Below are 17,050 nucleotides of genomic sequence, written 5' to 3'. Positions count from 1 at the left end.
ACGGGTTTCTCTACCTCTAAATAAGGTTTGGAAAGGAGACCACTAGTGGACGGACGCCTCCCGTACATAAGTCTTGGATGTACTAACCCTGAGGTTAGGAACCAAGTAAATTCGTGTGTCTCTGCATATTGATCTAATTCTGTTGCTTAGTTATCTTTGATAGAACGAAAACAAACGAATGACGAACACGCTATTCACCCCCTCTAGCGCGTCCCACAGATCCTACAATTGGTATCAGAGCAGGCCTGCTTTTAGTTGGACTAACCGCCATGGGAGCAAGATAGCAAAGATGGAGGGGGAGCAAGGTAAAATTGTTAAAGCTCATTTTAAATTTTATATAATTGATTTTAAGAGCAGGGAGAGAGGACTCTATAAAAACTAGTGTCCTACTCGTAAGAATTGGGCGGCACCACCTACGGTAAAGGAGCAACCGATGCTAGGAGCCCGGAGAAACAAAGATTATATCAAGTGCTTCAAGTGCCAGAAACGCAGACATTACAAAAATCGGTGCTCAGAGAGGAAGACGATAAAGAAGAAACCAGAATTAGGGGATGCGATTCCAATAAGTTTATTTAATTATGAAAATATCCCTAGGGTTTTCCATGCTATATTTAATTATGTTAAACAGTTAGATAATTTTGATAATTTAAAATTAAAAATTAATAAAAATAATAATTTAAAAAATTCAATAATAGAAAATTTAATTTTAAATAATTTAAAAAATTCAACAATATAAAATTTAAATTTAAATAATTTAAAAATTTTAACAATAGAAAATTTAAATTTAAATAATTTAAAAAATTCAACAATAGAACATTTAAATAATTTAAAAAATTTATATCTACATAATTTAAAAAATTTTAAAAATTCAAATCTAGATAACTTTAAAAAATTAAATAATTTAACCCATTTAAATTTGAACAATTCAAACTTAAAAAATTCAAAGTTAGAACTTATCAACAATAAAATCTATAAATTAATAATTAAAAAATAATTCAAACTTAATTATTAAAACTTATTAAATTTGAAAATTTTAAATTTACATAATTTAAATAATTTGACTAATTCAAATTTGACCAATTCAAATAATTTAAAATTAATTAAAGTAGGTTGACACATTCCCAGATCCATACGAAAGTGTATCAAAGTGGATTGACACATTCGTAGATCTACACGAAATGTATCAAATCAAAAATTTGATACATTATTAGAAATTTAATGACTCATGCAAACTTGTCATGTACATATATATGTTTTATTTTAAATGCATATCGAATGTGATGTCATCATATTTACTTATTGGTTAATCAAGAATGGTTAGTTAAGGATAGATGAATGTTTGATACTTGCCCAACATAGTACAAAGGTGGGGTGAGATGATAGTATGTCAGGGAAGTCTAGTCTAGGTAGTCAAATAGGGTAAGGAGTACCTTACTTGGTCTGCTTAGCTAAGTTAACATAAACGAAACAACCTCGCCACATCCTAGACTAATTAGACCAAGGTTTCTCAAGAAATTGATTAAGATCATAATTTTTTAAAAAGACTTTATCTAAGGAAATGGTCGTTGTTCTGATAACCACGAAGGCTCCTATCTCGCCACAACCTAAAAGCTAATTTTTGAAATGTGGACTTAATTGACTGACAGTTAAACCTGAATCTAACACATGGTCAAATACTCATTAGAACTTAACTTAAAATTAATAAAGATAAAATTGACAACTCATCTCACAAAATCCATAAGATAACTCTTGTATGCCATATATTGAGACACTTAGAATGGGTGAAATGATAAGAACAATTAAAGTATAAAGTTTTGAAATTTTTTTAAAAATTATTATAACTATTTTTATAAAAATTATTTTTGAAAAGTTGATAATTACTTGAGATTCATGTTTGCTGTGTGTAATGATATGTTAAAGTTTTCAAAACTTTATATCTTTGAAACTTCTAGGTCAATACTATGTCTAAGAACCCTAAGATACATAGGCAAAAAATCTTTGTGATCAACAAGAATGCTATAAGAGAGTGTCTAGTTGAAGGGGTGGTTATTCTTGAAAGACTTCGTCTTTAAAAGACCTCTTAAAAATTAAGTTTAAAAATTCTAACATTTTAAAAATATTTTTAAAACTCTTATTTTACAAAATATTTTGAAAATTATGCTTTTAACTTGGAACAACTCCTAAGACACATAGGGAGATTGTCTTGTAGTCAATAAGGAGCCCTAAGGGAGTGTCAGATTAGGGGGAGTCTAAACTTAAAAGTTTATTAAAAATTATATTTTGAAAATTTTAAGTTATTTGCTCTATTTTTAATTTAGATTAACCTCTAAGACAATTAGGAAGATTGCTTTGTGGTTAAATTTTAAGTAATTTGCTCTATTTTTAATTTAGATTAACCTCTAAGACAATTAGGAAGATTGCTTTGTGGTTAACAAGGAGCCCTAAGGAAGTGTCAGATTTAGAAGGATGTCCAAATTGAAAGAGTAAAACTATTTCAAAATTATTTCTTATAAGCTCCTCAAAATTAGTTTTTGAATCATATTTCAAAATCATTTTATCCTTTTGATTTGGGTTAAATCCTAAGACACAAGGAGATTGCTTTGTAGTTAACAAAAAGCCTTGAGGACTTATCAAGTTAAGGGAGAGATTTTGACTTAAAAGAATAATAACTAATTTTTTAAAAACTATCTATTTTGGAAATACCTATCTTGAACACACTCTTGAGAAATTATTTTGAAAAATTATTTTGAAATCTTTTGAAAAATTAATTTAAAAATTCTTTACAAAATTATTTTGAAAATCTTTTCAAAACTTATATTTAAAAAATATTTCAAAAAACATGCTTTACAACTTATTTTTAAAATTCTTTTGACAAGTTATTACGAAAATATGTGCTCAAAACTCATTTGAAAATCTTTTGAAAAATTGATTTAAAAATTTTGTGTAAAATTATTGTGAAAATCTTGGAAAATACTATTGCAAAACTATTTTAAAATATATTCTTTTTCAAAATTTAACTTGAAAATATTTTTGGAAAATAGGTTGAAATTTTTTTTGAAACTTATTTCAAAATCATTTGTGAAAAACTATGAAAACTATTATGATCTTTCAAGAATTATCAAGACTAAATTATGATCATAGGCATTACCATGATTGTTTGTACAAAATTGAATTAAATCAATCTTTTTGATGTGTCAAAAAGGGGAGAAGGGACTTAAGTTAAAAATATAGAATTCTATCAGATTGTTAAACCCTGACTCGAATTAACTTAAGAAATTATCATATATCAAAAAAGGGAGATTGTTGGTGCAAGGAGCACTAGGTCTGACCCTAGAGTTTTGATGTTTGACAATACGCCTAGGTCTAGTCAGTTTGACCAAGGATTGATCCAAACAGGACCTAATGTTTGGATGTGAGTGAAGTTTAGTCAGGTTAGTTTGACCAGAAGACTAGCGAGAAGTCCTAGTCGGTTAGATCAGGCAACAAGAAGTCCTAGTTAAGGCTAGGCATGGAAAGTCCTAGTTGAGGCTAGGTAGGGAAAGTCTGTAATATCCTAGAAATTTTAGGGTTAGAATTAACTAATTAAAGACCATGCCCCTAGTTAGTTTAAATTTACGTGGGTTGGTGGTCGGTGGGAAACTTCTGTGGGACCGGGCCGACCACCCCCAGAGATGTGGCTACTGGGATTATCATTTTTTTTTGAATTTATGTGGGTTGAAATATAAATTTGGCAACCCATTTAGGTTAACTAGGTTGGACTTAGAATTAGGTTAAGATTATTTTAAATAAATGGGATGGGAAGATTCATCTCGTGAAGACGAATCAAACGAAATTAGTTTAGGCCAAATCGGAGATCGTTTGGTTAGTGAACCAAACGAACCAAGATTGAACCAAATCGAACCAAGTTGGTTTAGTTCGTACTGAAAGAGGTTTTAATAAAATAAACTAGACGGAAATATTTGTCTTGGAAAGATAAATCCAACAAAACTGATTTGAGTCAAATCAGAGGTCGTTTGGTTAGTAAACCAAGCGAACCAAGATTTAACCAAACTGAACCAAGTTGGTTTAGTTCATACCGAAAAAGGTTTTAATAACATAAACGGGATAAAAAGGTTCGTCTCACGAAGAAGAATCCAACAAGACTGGTTTAAGTCAAATCAGAGGTCGTTTCGTTGGTAAACCAAGCAAACCAAAGTTGAACCTGATTCGCTACAGTAACCGATTTAATTGATTTAATAAATCCTAGGTTTTAATTGGGTTTAGCCGGTAAAAAAAAAAACTTAGTTAACGGCGATGGTTTAGATTTAATCGGGTAGGTTACTGTGCATTCCCTATTAAAACAGCACCGCATTCCCTCACAAACCCGAGCTCTGTTTCTTCCCTTCGCCGCCCGATGCCGTAGCTCTTTCCCTCTTCCTCATCATCTGCCGCCGCCAAGCCTAATCCCTCTTCCTCCTTTCTTCTTCTCCTTGTTTCGCTCGCCGCCCGCCACGTGAAGACGCCACCGCCGCCGCCCCTTTGCTGCCCAGAGAAGACGCCGGCCGCCGCTCCTCTGCTGCCCTCTGCCGCCTGTGAAGCCCGAGCCGACGACGCAAGGAGAAACGGCCAGCCGCTGCTTGCCCTGCTCAGCACCGCCGCCGAAGCCGTCGGATCCCGATCGAAGTCGCCCTCTGCTGCTTGTGAAGCCCGACGCCGCCCGGCCAGCCGTACCACTTCGCCGCCCACAGCGTGGAGAAGACCAGAAGCACCGCCACATCCTATCTCTGCCGCCGCCGTGCCCTACTGACCAGCGCCGCTGCTGCTCGTGCCATCGTCTCCGCCCACACCCAATCATTTTGCTCGATCTCTGGTGGCTTCAAGGTTCGGTTGTTTTAGGGATTTTCTTAATTTTAGGCATTTGATTCGGTTAGGACTTATGTTGCTATAGGAATTAGGGTTTTCGTAGCTCCTGCGTGTTTTGGGTTTGGACCGAAGCATACTACGAGAAGATGGTTGGGGGATCTAAGATTGTTAGTACTAGAATCATTTAGCACCTGGAAGTTGTGCCTACCTCCTGAGTCTGATTCTAGAGAAGGAGGGATCTGTTGGAAAATTTCTTAACTAGTGGGGTAGATGTAATTGAATTTGGATTTGATTAAGGTAGATAGGGTTAAAATTAATGAAATTAATTAGTATTAGGAGTAATGGAATTATGAATCTAAGTGGAATTAGGGTTTCTTAAGGTTAATTGATATAAGATGTGATTAATTAGAGTGTATACCTAATTAATGAAGAATGACTAAGTTATTCATGGATTTAAATAATGTAATTAAGTAATTATTTATTATGGATTTAATTATTAGTTAATTTGATTAACTAATTAATAGGTGATTAAGATGTAACTAAAGAGGGATTAATTACATGGGTTAATTTGATTAGTTGTTGGTAATATTATACTTAGTAGTGTTGTATTTATAAATTTCAGGATTTTGATTGATACGGAGAGATTGTTATTGCGACGATTCGTCAATCAAGTGGGTGATTTACTGTATCTGGTCAATACAGTTCCTTTCTATTTACAGTGCATGTTTTATTCTCTATTGTCGTTGTTTAGTTCTTGATCACTTTCCTATTCTTAAAGGTGAATTTGACTCTTATGATACTCATGTTCATATCATGCTTGACTTTATTTCCGTTGACCTTGGATTAATATTTCTGGCTGTGTTTCTACTCTGGATATGACATTTATGATCATTATCATTATAGTTCTTTTCCTATGATACTTGAGATCATTATGACCTATACCTACACTTATTGATTTGTCTAGTAGGTGTTAATGACTATGAAATGAACATATCATCATGACGCCTGACAACGATTGTAAATCCCAATGATTTAGGTCTATCGTGTATATAGTTGGCCTTTAGTAGTATATTGATATAAGTGGTTATGACCTCTACTTCCATCATATTGATGGCGACTGTATGACAATGTACGCAGTCGATGGTTGTATGGCAGTGTACGCAGCCGAGTCGATGATCTGATCCCGACACCGGTTAGGGGTGGTACTCGGAGAGTATTAGAGGACAGATATCGGCCATAGAATATGGGATCACCGGACGCGGAGCACTGATCCCCCAATTTGGATCACCGGACTACTTTGTTGTAAGGTGCGGAGTACTGATCCCCCAATGCCGGCCATACCCAGTCTCAGATGCTTGCACGAGTGCTGTAGCATGTGGGGCAGTTGCATCATGCATACGCGCATCATGTGCATGTTATATATATGTATTGGACCGTACTGATCCTGCATTTTGGTTGTTTATTGTTTGATTCTTGATTGTTGCACTTTGTTTGACATGTCATTCATATGATGCATTACATGAGACTATTCTAGTTGCTTACTACCTGTAGAGTTATTTATGATACCTTGCTGAGCTTTGGTATGCATCTTTATTCTCTTTATCTTCTTCGTCATGCACTATCTTTCTATATTACCCACTAAGTTTTGTACTCACCTTTGGACCCTGGGATTTTCTGTCTTCCCAGGTACCAGGTAGAAGCTTACAGATGATGCCAGGGATCTGCCGGATGCTTCCATCTCACACCAGAGGAGATAGTAGGTTTAGTTATTTGATAGTCGTAGTTCGATTTGGTTGTATTAATATTTATCACATTCAATATGGTTGTAGATAAATTACATAAACTGATGTGGTTTTTGTCGTGACCTTCCGTTGCGTGGATTTTCCATCCCATATGGATTTTCCATCCCATATGGATTTTCGTATATACGATTTCAGCTTTCTCGTGATTTCATAAGTGGTGCTTGTCATGTTTCCGCTTACGCATTCTGATTTTGGTACATGTGTTGGGTTGATTGCACGTGGCCGTGTGGGCCTTATAGGTAGAGTTCATTAACTGTTATGTTTACTTGTGTAAGTATGATTGGACGTGTAGTCCATATTTTCGGCCACCTGTGGCCGATGTATATTCATGTTTGTATTCAGGGAATTGTCAGTGATACTGGGGAGGTACTGCTGAAATTTTTCGGACGGCTATCTCCCGGGTCGTGACAAAGTCCTAGTTGGAGGCTAGGCAGTGGAAGTCCTGGTCTGGAGAACTAGGCAGAAGTCTTAGCAGGAGCAAGTGCACTAGGTGTAAGTTCAAGCAAGTCAGGAGGACCATATGCATGATAAAAATCCGGGCAGGTCAGGTGAACTAGATGAGTGGTGGAAGTCTAGGCGGTTAGGTAGACTAGTAGCCTAGCAGCAAATCCTGGGAGCTAAGGGTTGAGACTTAGTTGGCAGGTAAATTCTCCTGAGTGAAGTGGGTAAAGGCGCGTTTCTAGCATGGGAACAGTAGGCGTTACACTAACCCAGGATTTCACTAAAAATCCAAAGTTAGACCCACAGTGTAAGGCTTAGGTTGCTTGCGTATTTGTATGTTTGTCTTGCAGGAACTAGGAGTTGGAAGTAAGATGGAGAAAGCATAAGTGAAGCAAATAGAGGCAGCCGAACCATGCCCGGGGTCAACTCAGGTCAAATCTGAGTCAACTGGATCCAGGCGCCTTAAAGATTTCCAAGCGCCATAGATAAGGACAATCTGGAGAATACAATCTGGAGAATATGATGAAAGGATGAGCTCAACCTTGATGTCAGGCTCCATAGATAAGGACAACTACTTTCGACAAGATAAGATTTCACTATCTCTTGAAGTGCTCCACTCACTACTCACTACCTTCTAAAGTGCTCCACTCACTACTCCACTACCTTCAAAAAGTGCTCCACCCACTCTTCACTCAAGTAACTTAGGCCTAAAGAAACATAGTGTAGGATCTTGTAACGCACTAGAGGGGGGGGGTGAATAGCGCGTTGTCACTTTTTCGTTCGTTCATTTCTATCAGAATAACTTGCAGTAAATATTAGAACAATATGTAGGGGACTTACAGATTTTACTTGGTTCCAACCCCCTAGGATTAGTACGTCCAAGGCTTATGTACGGGAGGCGCCCGTCCACTAGTGATCTCCTTTCCAGACTTTGTTCGGAGGTGGAGAAATCCGTCTTACAGTCCAATAAATAATAGAAAACAAAGGATAGTAAGAAAACAAAATCAAAACTTGTTTGTCGATCTGAAAGTCTTGAGCGCCACGTACTCCTCTTGGATCTTCCCTGGTTGCAAGCGTCTGGTCTTGTTCGCGTTCAGAAACACCACTGGACGAGAGGGATGGCTTGGAATTCAATGTTTTGGTTATGCACGTCCACCCTTCTTTTATAGCATGCTCAAGTCGGCTGGAGCTCATCTTAGGTCGACCCTACATTGATCGCGATCCTCTTTCTCTGCGGCTGACTTGGCCTTCAGGTCGACTGAAATCCCTACTCGGGTCGACTCCAATCTGATGTGGCGGATCTAGATAAACTCTGGCTTCCGTAGTTTTTTATCCACCTCCGGTTGGCTAGAATGACCATTTAGGTCGATCAAAACTTACTTGACTCCAGTTTGACCTGAGTTGACCCCGAACTTGGTTCAGCTGCCTTTGTTTGCTTCACCTCTGCTTTCTCCATCTTGTTTCCAACTCTTGGTTCCTGCAAGACAAGCATGCGTTTATACAAGCAACCTAAGCCTTACCTTGTGGGTTTAATTTCGGATTTCTACCGAAATCCTGGGTTAGTCTGACGCCTACTATTCCACTCTGAGAACGCGCCCTTATCCACTCCATTCGGGAGAAGTTTTGCCAATAAGTTCTCTAGACTTGTTGGACTTTCTGTTTAGTTTTGTCCTTGACCCCCAGAAATTTTTTGCTGTGACTCGGTCCTCCAAACCGCCCAGCTTCACCAACTCTTTGGTCCTCCTAACTATACTCGATTGAACTTTGGTCATGCTTCTTGGTTCTCCGACACTGCATGGACTTGCACCTGGTGCACTTGACCTTGTTAAGACTTCTACCTGATCCTCCAAATCAAGACTTCCTTTTGCCTAGCCTACAACTAGGACTTTCCCTTACCTAGCCTACAACTAGGACTTTTCCTTGTCCAATCTTCTAGATTAGGACTTCCACTGTCTAGTCTAACTGACTAGGATTTCTCGCTAGTCATCTATTCTGACTAGACTTCACTCACTCACATCCTAGGTGTATTGTCAAACATTGAAACTCTAGGCAAGATCTAATGCTTCTTGCACTAACAATCTCCCCCTTTTTGATGTTTGACAATTTCTTAAGTTAATTTGGATCATAATTTAATAATCTAGGAGAAATCTATATGATTAACTTAAGTTCTCTTCTCCCCCTTTTCACACATTAAAAAGATTTATTAATTTTAGTCCTTTTTTTTGCACCAACAATAATGGTATCCCTATGGTCACAACTTAGTCTTTGATAATTCTTAAAAGACCATAGTAGATAATTTTGAAAAGATAATATTTTCATAATAATTTATCCTAAGTTTCAAAATTATTTTCTAAAAGCTTTTTAAACCAAGTTTTTTTGAAAATAGTATATAGTTTGGTAATAAAGTTCTCAATATAAATAATTTCTTTTAAAGAGTAAGTTTTGAATACATAATTGTCTAATAATTTTGCAAAGTATTTTTTTTAATAATTTTTGAAAGAGTTTTTCAAATAGTTTTAAATAGTTTTTTAAAAGTTTTTTAAAATAAGTATTTTAAAAATAGGTAAATTTTAAAAAATTAGTTATTATTCTTTTAAGTCAGAATCTCCCCCTTAACCTGACACATCCTCAAGGCTCTTTATTAACCATAAAGTAATCTCTCTGTGTCTTAGAGTTTAATCCAAATTAAAAGAATAATAGATAATAATTTAAAAATAATTTTTGAAATAATTTTTAAGGATTTTGAAAAAACTAATTTTGAGGGACTTAAAAATAATTTTACTCTTTCGATTTAGACCTCCCCCTAAATCTGACACTTCCTTAGGGCTCCTTGTTAACCACATGGCAAACTTCCTAAGTATCTTAGAGGTTAATCTAAATCAAATAGAGTAAATAATTTTATAATTTTTAAAATATAATTTTTAATTAAACTTTTAAATTTGGACTCTCCCTAAATCTGACACTCGCTTAGGGCTCCTTGTTGACTACAAGGCAATCTTCCTATGTGTCTTAGGGGTAGAATAATTTATAATATTTTCTAAAATATGAGTTTTAAAAAATGTTTCCAAAATATTAGTGTTTTTATACTTAGTTTTTAGGAGGTCTTTATAAAATAGTCTTTCAAGAATAACCTCCCCCTAAAGTAGACAATCTTCTTAGGACATCCTTGTTGACCACATGGATTTTCTGATTATGTGTATTAGAGTTCTTGACTTAGTGTTGACTTAGAGGTTTGTGTCTAAGTATGGGTCAATCAATTTTTTAAAAATATAAGATTTTGAAAATTATAATATAGGTACACACAACAAGCATGAATTTCAAGTAATTATCAAATTTTTAAAAGTAATTTTTATAAAACTATTTATACTAATTTTTGAAAAAAAAAATCAAAATCTTGTATTTTAATGTCCTTATCATTTCACCCATTCTAAGTGTCTCAATACATGATATACAAGTGTTACCCTATGAGTTTTGTAAGAGTTATCAAATTTATCTTTACTAATTTTAAAGTTAAGTTCTAATGAATGTTTGACCTTATGTTAGATTCAGGTTTAACCGTCAACCAATTAAGTCCACATTTCAAAAATAGACTTCCAGGGTCATGGCGAGGCAAGGACCTTCTTGGTTATCGAAACAATGGCCACTTCCTAAGATAAAGTCTTTTTATGAAATTATGTCCTTAACTAATTTCTTGAGAAATCTTGGTCTAACTAGTTTAAGATGTGGCGAGGTAGCTTCAGTCAGTTCCACTTAGCTAAGCAGACCAAGCAAGGTACTCTGTTACGTCTCGGGAGGTGGTCGTCCGAAAAATTTTGGTAGTATCTCCCCTAAACAATGACATTCCCTGAATATATATATCATATAGGCCAATAGGGCCGCAAACTATACATCACAGATGCATAATAGATAAAGATAAGGCCCACACAACCACAACTACCAGACTAATACATGCAAATGACAAGTCTATACCATATAGAAAATCTTCGTAGCATAAACATTGCAAATCCGAATAAAGCCACACAACCACGAGTATAAGTCCAAAACCATAACTACAGTCCATATGTCAACACAATACAATCCATACAAACCAACATATAAAAATCCTTCTATTGTGAGATGGTAACATGTAGGCTGATCTTCAAGCTCCCAGTAACCCCTATATGCTACCTAGGGAGAAAACAAGGCAACCCCAGGGTCTGGGTAATGAGTATCAAATATACTCAGTGGAATACAAGATAGAAGTGCATAACAGGATATAACAACTGGAATAACAAAAGGTAAACAGTCTCTACCATGGATATATATAAAGGAAAGGTGAATACTAGTCAACAGGTAACATGAATCATGGGAATAGAACATGATATATCAACTGAGATAACAAAAGGTATACAGTCTCTACAAGTGATACCTAATGAAAAGATCAATACTATGTAACAGGTATAGAAATCATGCAAATTCATGCAATGCATGTCATGTCATACAATGCAACAGTCATATATCATATAAGTGCAACATTCACGCACAAAGATGTTGTAAACAATAATACAGTATAATATAACAACAAATGCATGGTAGCACCCACACAGACAGTGCTATAATGATTGCACCCACATAGGCAGTGCTACAATGATTGTACCCACATAGGTAGTGCGTCGCATTCACACAAGCAGTGCATAGCACCCACACAGGAAGTGCTATAATAATCGCACCCACACAGGCAGTGCGTAGTACCCACACAGGCAGTGCTATAATGATCTCACCCACACAGACAGTGAGAGATAACAACAACAACAAACAACAACACCTACTTCTAGCATGTAGATATTATGATGCACAGCTCAACATATAATAACTACAACTACTCAGCATAACCAACATGAATCAAGATGAGCCATCATAGATCAACGATACCAACTTGAGACTGTACTATCAATGGATAGAACAATCAAAGGTCAACCAACATGTATCAAGCAACGAACAATATAAGGTATCGACTAGGTAAATAACATAGGTAACAGGAGTAGCAACAAGGTAGTATCAGATCATATCAAAGGTCAACTAGCAAGTATCAAGAAACAAATAACACAAGGTATCAACTAGATAAACAACACCAGTAACAAGAGTATTAACAAGATAGATAAAAGCAACCTACAAGAGATCATGCACTAAGAATGAATCCTGTAGTAACCAAGTACAGAGTATCCACGTGAATCTGGTGAAGGTAAAATAAGAACCCCCAGAAAAATAATAAGATTCCATGTAACTCAGGATCAACAAGTCACAATCTTACAAATTATAGATGTGACAACACTAATTATAATATTCTATTAAATTTACAACAAAATAAATCTTAACCCAAGTTTTAGGTTAATTTAACTCATCCCAATTAACCTGACCCAACTAATTCAACAACAATCTAATTAAGCTAACCAACTTCACCCTCCTTGGTTTATAATCAGATTCAACACATAAAACCCAACAATCAGTTAACCGAATTTAATGTAACAACAACTACACAATTCTACAATATTAGCTAAACTAATCATCAAGAACTTTACTGAACCCTAATCAAACTAAATACTGAACAACCTCCAATAGCACAGTAGTTCCAGACTCTGATCATCCAAGAAATCAAGAGCATCCACTCGAACCATAACCTCCATACTTCAACCATTGAAACATTAACCCATTCAACTCAACAGATCCAATCAATCTCCTTCCTACTGAGATCCAACAGAGAAATTTAAGAACAGAACAGTGAAATCGTGCAAGAATCAGTTTCAAAGGCTTACCTCCAATCTGAAGCCTTAGCTCCAACTCCGATTCCAAACTCCTCTTCTTCCCTCGCAATCGACACCCAAAGGACATTAATCAGGTCAGATCTAAAGAGATTCAAGGATACTCTAATGAGATTCAATTATAGAAGCCAAGCACAACAAAAACCTAAATCAATCTTCACTTACCTATCGCTTCCTTCTCTTCGGCTTCGTCTCTTAAATCACCGCCCGGCCAAAATCCAGATCAAGCTCTCGATTAAAATCCAAGCTCTGAAAATCCAGAAAAACTATAGATATATGCTCAAGAATCTTAGAAACCAAAGATTCTCAGCTTCTTACCGATTGAATCAACCCAGCAGCCTCCACTGTCATTGATCGCACCCTTACCAGAAGAAACGTGTCATCTCTGACAAGAAGGCAACCCCGAGGTTGAAGATCCCGATCTTCGACGGCTTCCCTCATCGTTGGCACCGACTGATAGCTCTCGTGGTCACGCAATCGGGGAAGAAGGTGAAGAGCAGGGGAACACCGTGAGAGAACAGAGGATTTTATCGCGGTTTGGGAGAAGGAGATCGTGGCTTCTGTAGCTCCTTATTGGTTTCCTTAGCGGGTTGCGGATGTTGAAGATCCAATAACCTATTAAACCAATAACCCCTTTAACCCTAATTTGCTTTAGTTGAACTCCTAACTTTGGCTTTAGGGTTATTTTATTTAATCCTCTTAAATGGCTTCCCTATCCCAAACATTAGGATAAATCTTGTTTATAATTTACCCCTTAATTTTTGATATTTTACATACTCCTTACCCCAATTGTCTACCCATACCAAGCTTCCCTAACGTACTATCATCTCGCCCCACCTTGGTACTATGTTGGCAAGCGTCAGTCATTCATGTGTCCTTAACTAACCGTTCTAAATTAAACAGTAAGGAAACATGATAACATGACATGTTTATGTAAAATAATTAAAACAAATGCATGTACATGATAGTTATGCATGAGTCAAACAAGTCAATCATTTTTTAATTTCTAATAAAATATTAAATTCTTGATTTGATACATTTCGTATGGACCCGCGAATGTGTCAACCCACTTTGACACACTTTAAATTTTATTTAATTTTTATTGCATTCGGTAGTATTTTAAATTAATTTCATAATTCTAACTATTTTATAATTAAGTTCATGACTTTTATATTTAAATTATTATTAATTTATTTTTAATTTCAAATTTCAAATTTTAAGTTTAAGTTTTGAATTTTGAATTTTAATTTTAAATTTTAATTTCAAATTTCAAATTTATATATTTTGATTTATTAATTTGTTTAAGTTTGAGTTATTAATATGTTTAAGTTGAATTATTAATTTATCTAAGTTTGAATTATTAATTTATAGATTTAGTTTTAGATTAGTTACGTTTAAATAATTAATTTGTAGATTTAGTTTTAGATTAGTTATATTTAAATAATTAATTTGTAGATTTAGTTTTATTTTTAAGATTTAGTTTTGACTTGTTAAAATTTATAAAATTATTTTCTAAAATTTTAGGATTTAATTTTAAATTTTAAATTTAATTTATTAAAATTATTCAATATTTCATAATTAAAGGGTACAATATTATATTTAATTTCATATTTTAAATTTTTAAATTTGAATTAGTATTTTTAAATTTTGAAGATTTATTGTAAAAATTTTTAAGATTTAATTTAATATTTTTAGTTGTTAAATTATTAATTTTAAGATTTATCTTAATGGATTTTAAATTATTCTTACTATTATAATTATCTTGATTATTTAATTTCAAATGACTAAGTAAATTTGAATTATTCAACTTTATCTTGATTTTTATTAATTTTATCTTATTTGGTTGAATTTTTATTAAATTTCAGATTTATTAAATTAATTAAAATTAGATTATTTAATTTATCATTATCTTAGTTAAATAAGTTAAAAAATTGATCTAATTTTTTATTTATTTAAATTAAATCTAGAATAATTACTTTTGAATTATTAATAATTTAATTAGTTAAATTTGAATTAGTTAAATTATTATTTAATTCAAAATTTTTATTTAATTTATTCAAATTAGGTGAATTTTTCTTATTTATAGAATCTAAGTTTGAATTTTCTAATTTATTTAATTTAAAATTATTTAATAAAATTTTAGTTTTATTTGAATTTTTCAAATTTAAATTGTTCAAATTTGAATGGGTCAGATTATTTAAATTTTTAAATTTTCTATATTTAAATTGTTTAATTTATCTAATATCTTGATTTAATTTTTTTTTTAATTTAAATTTTCTAATTTATCAAAATTTAAATTTTCTAACTTTGAAATTTTCAAATGTAAATTTTCTAACTTATCTAATTTTTTAATAAAATTATCTAAATTTACAAAAAAAAAAAGTAAATTTAGCATGTATCCTAAGGGTATTTTTATAATTTTGTAAACATACCAGAATCGCATCCCCCAATTCTGATTTCTTTTTCACCGTCTTCCTCTCTGGACATTGGTTCGTGTAGTGTTCGCGTTTCTAGCGCTTGAAACATTTGATATGATCTTTGTTTCTCCGGGCTCCTAGCATTGCTTGCTCTTTTGTCGTTGGTGGTGCCGTCCGATTCTTACGAGTAGGACACTTATTTTTATAATGTCATGTCTCCCTGCATTTAAAATAAATAATATGCAATTTTAAACGAACTTTAAAATTACCTTTCTCCCTCTCCATCTTTGTCGTCTTGCTCCCTTGGCGGTTAGTCCAATCAAGAGCATGCTAGCTCTGATACCAATTGTAGGATTTTGTAACGCGCTAGAGGGGGGGGTGAATAGCGCGTTGTCACTTTTTCGTTCGTTCGTTTCTATCAGAATAACTTACAACGGGTATTAGAACAAGATGTAGGGGACTCATGGATTTTATTTGGTTCATAACCCCCTAGAGTTAGTACGTCCAAGGCCTATGTATGGGAGGCGCCCATCCACTAGTGGTCTTCTTTCTGAACTTTGTTCGGAGGCGGAGAAACCCGTCTTACAGTCCAATAACCAATAATAAATAATAGAAACAAAGGACAGTAAGAAAACTAAATCAAAACGTGTTGGCCGATCTGGAAGTCCTGAGCGCCGCGCACTCCTCCTAGATCTTCCCTGGTTGCAAGCGTTTGGTCTTGTTCGCATTCAGAAACACCACTAGACGAGAGGGATGGCTTGGAATTCAATGTTCTAGTTGTGCGCACCCACCCTTCTTTTATAGCATGCTCAGGTCGACTGGAGCCCATCTTAGGTCGACCTCACGTAGACCGCGATTCTCTTTCTCCGCGACTGACTTGGCCTTCAGGTTAACTGGAATCCCTACTCAGGTCGACTCCAATATGACGTGGTGGATCTGGATAAACTTTGGCTTCCATAGTTTTTTATCCACCTCCGGTCGACTGGAATGACCATTCAGGTCGACCGAAACTTACTTGACTCCAATTTGACTTGAGTTGACCCCGGCCTTGGTTCAGCTGCCTTTATTTGCTTCACCTCTGCTTTCTCCATCTTGCTTCCTGCTCCTGGTTCCTGCAAGACAAGCATACAAACATATAAACAACCTAAGTTTATCGTTTGGGTCTAACTTCGGATTTCTATCAAAATTCTAGATTAGTCTAACGCCTACTGTTCCACTCTGGGAACGCGCCTTACCCACTCCACTCGGGAGAAGTTTTGCTAACAAGTTCTCCAGACTTGTTGGACTTCCTGCTTAGCTTTGTCCTTGGCCCCCAGAAATTTTCTACTGTGACTCGGTCTTCCAAACCGCCCAGACTTCACCAACTCTCTGGCTTAACCGTACCCGATTGGACTTTAGCTATGTTTCCCAGTCCTCCGACACTGCACGGACTTGCACCTGATGCACTTGACCTTGTTAAGACTTCTGTCTAATCCTCCAAACCAGGACTTCCCTTTGCCTAATTTACAACTATGACTTTCTCTTGCTTAGCCTACAATTAGGACTTTCCCTTGCCCAATCTTCCAGATCAGGACTTCCACTGCCTAGTCTAACCGACTAGGACTTCTCGCTAGTCATCTGGTCTGACTAGACTTCACTCACTCACATCCAAACATCAGGTCCTATTTGGATCAATCCTTGGTCAAACTGTCTAGACGTAGGTCTATTGTCAAACATCGAAACTCTAGGCAAGATTTAGTGCTTCTTGCAC

At 35.1% G+C, this 17,050-nt stretch overlaps 1 long non-coding RNA gene across 1 annotated transcript; it reads right to left on the bottom strand.

Annotated features, from left to right (window-relative positions):
• Positions 1-11,056: 11,056 nt before the first annotated feature.
• Positions 11,057-13,412, bottom strand: LOC141825991 (uncharacterized). Its single transcript, XR_012601593.1, has 4 exons — positions 13,202-13,412; positions 13,049-13,132; positions 12,878-12,967; positions 11,057-11,252 (listed from the first exon to the last, which is right to left on the bottom strand). It is a non-coding gene; the product is annotated as an uncharacterized LOC141825991 (long non-coding RNA).
• Positions 13,413-17,050: the final 3,638 nt, after the last annotated feature.

Source organism: Curcuma longa, chromosome 4 (genome assembly GCF_044706935.1).
Source record: "Curcuma longa cultivar G26 ecotype Majalengka, Jawa Barat chromosome 4, ITB_CL_G26_1.1, whole genome shotgun sequence".
In the NCBI taxonomy this organism is placed as follows: domain Eukaryota; kingdom Viridiplantae; phylum Streptophyta; class Magnoliopsida; order Zingiberales; family Zingiberaceae; genus Curcuma; species Curcuma longa.
This window is presented reverse-complemented; position numbering and strand designations above follow the sequence as displayed.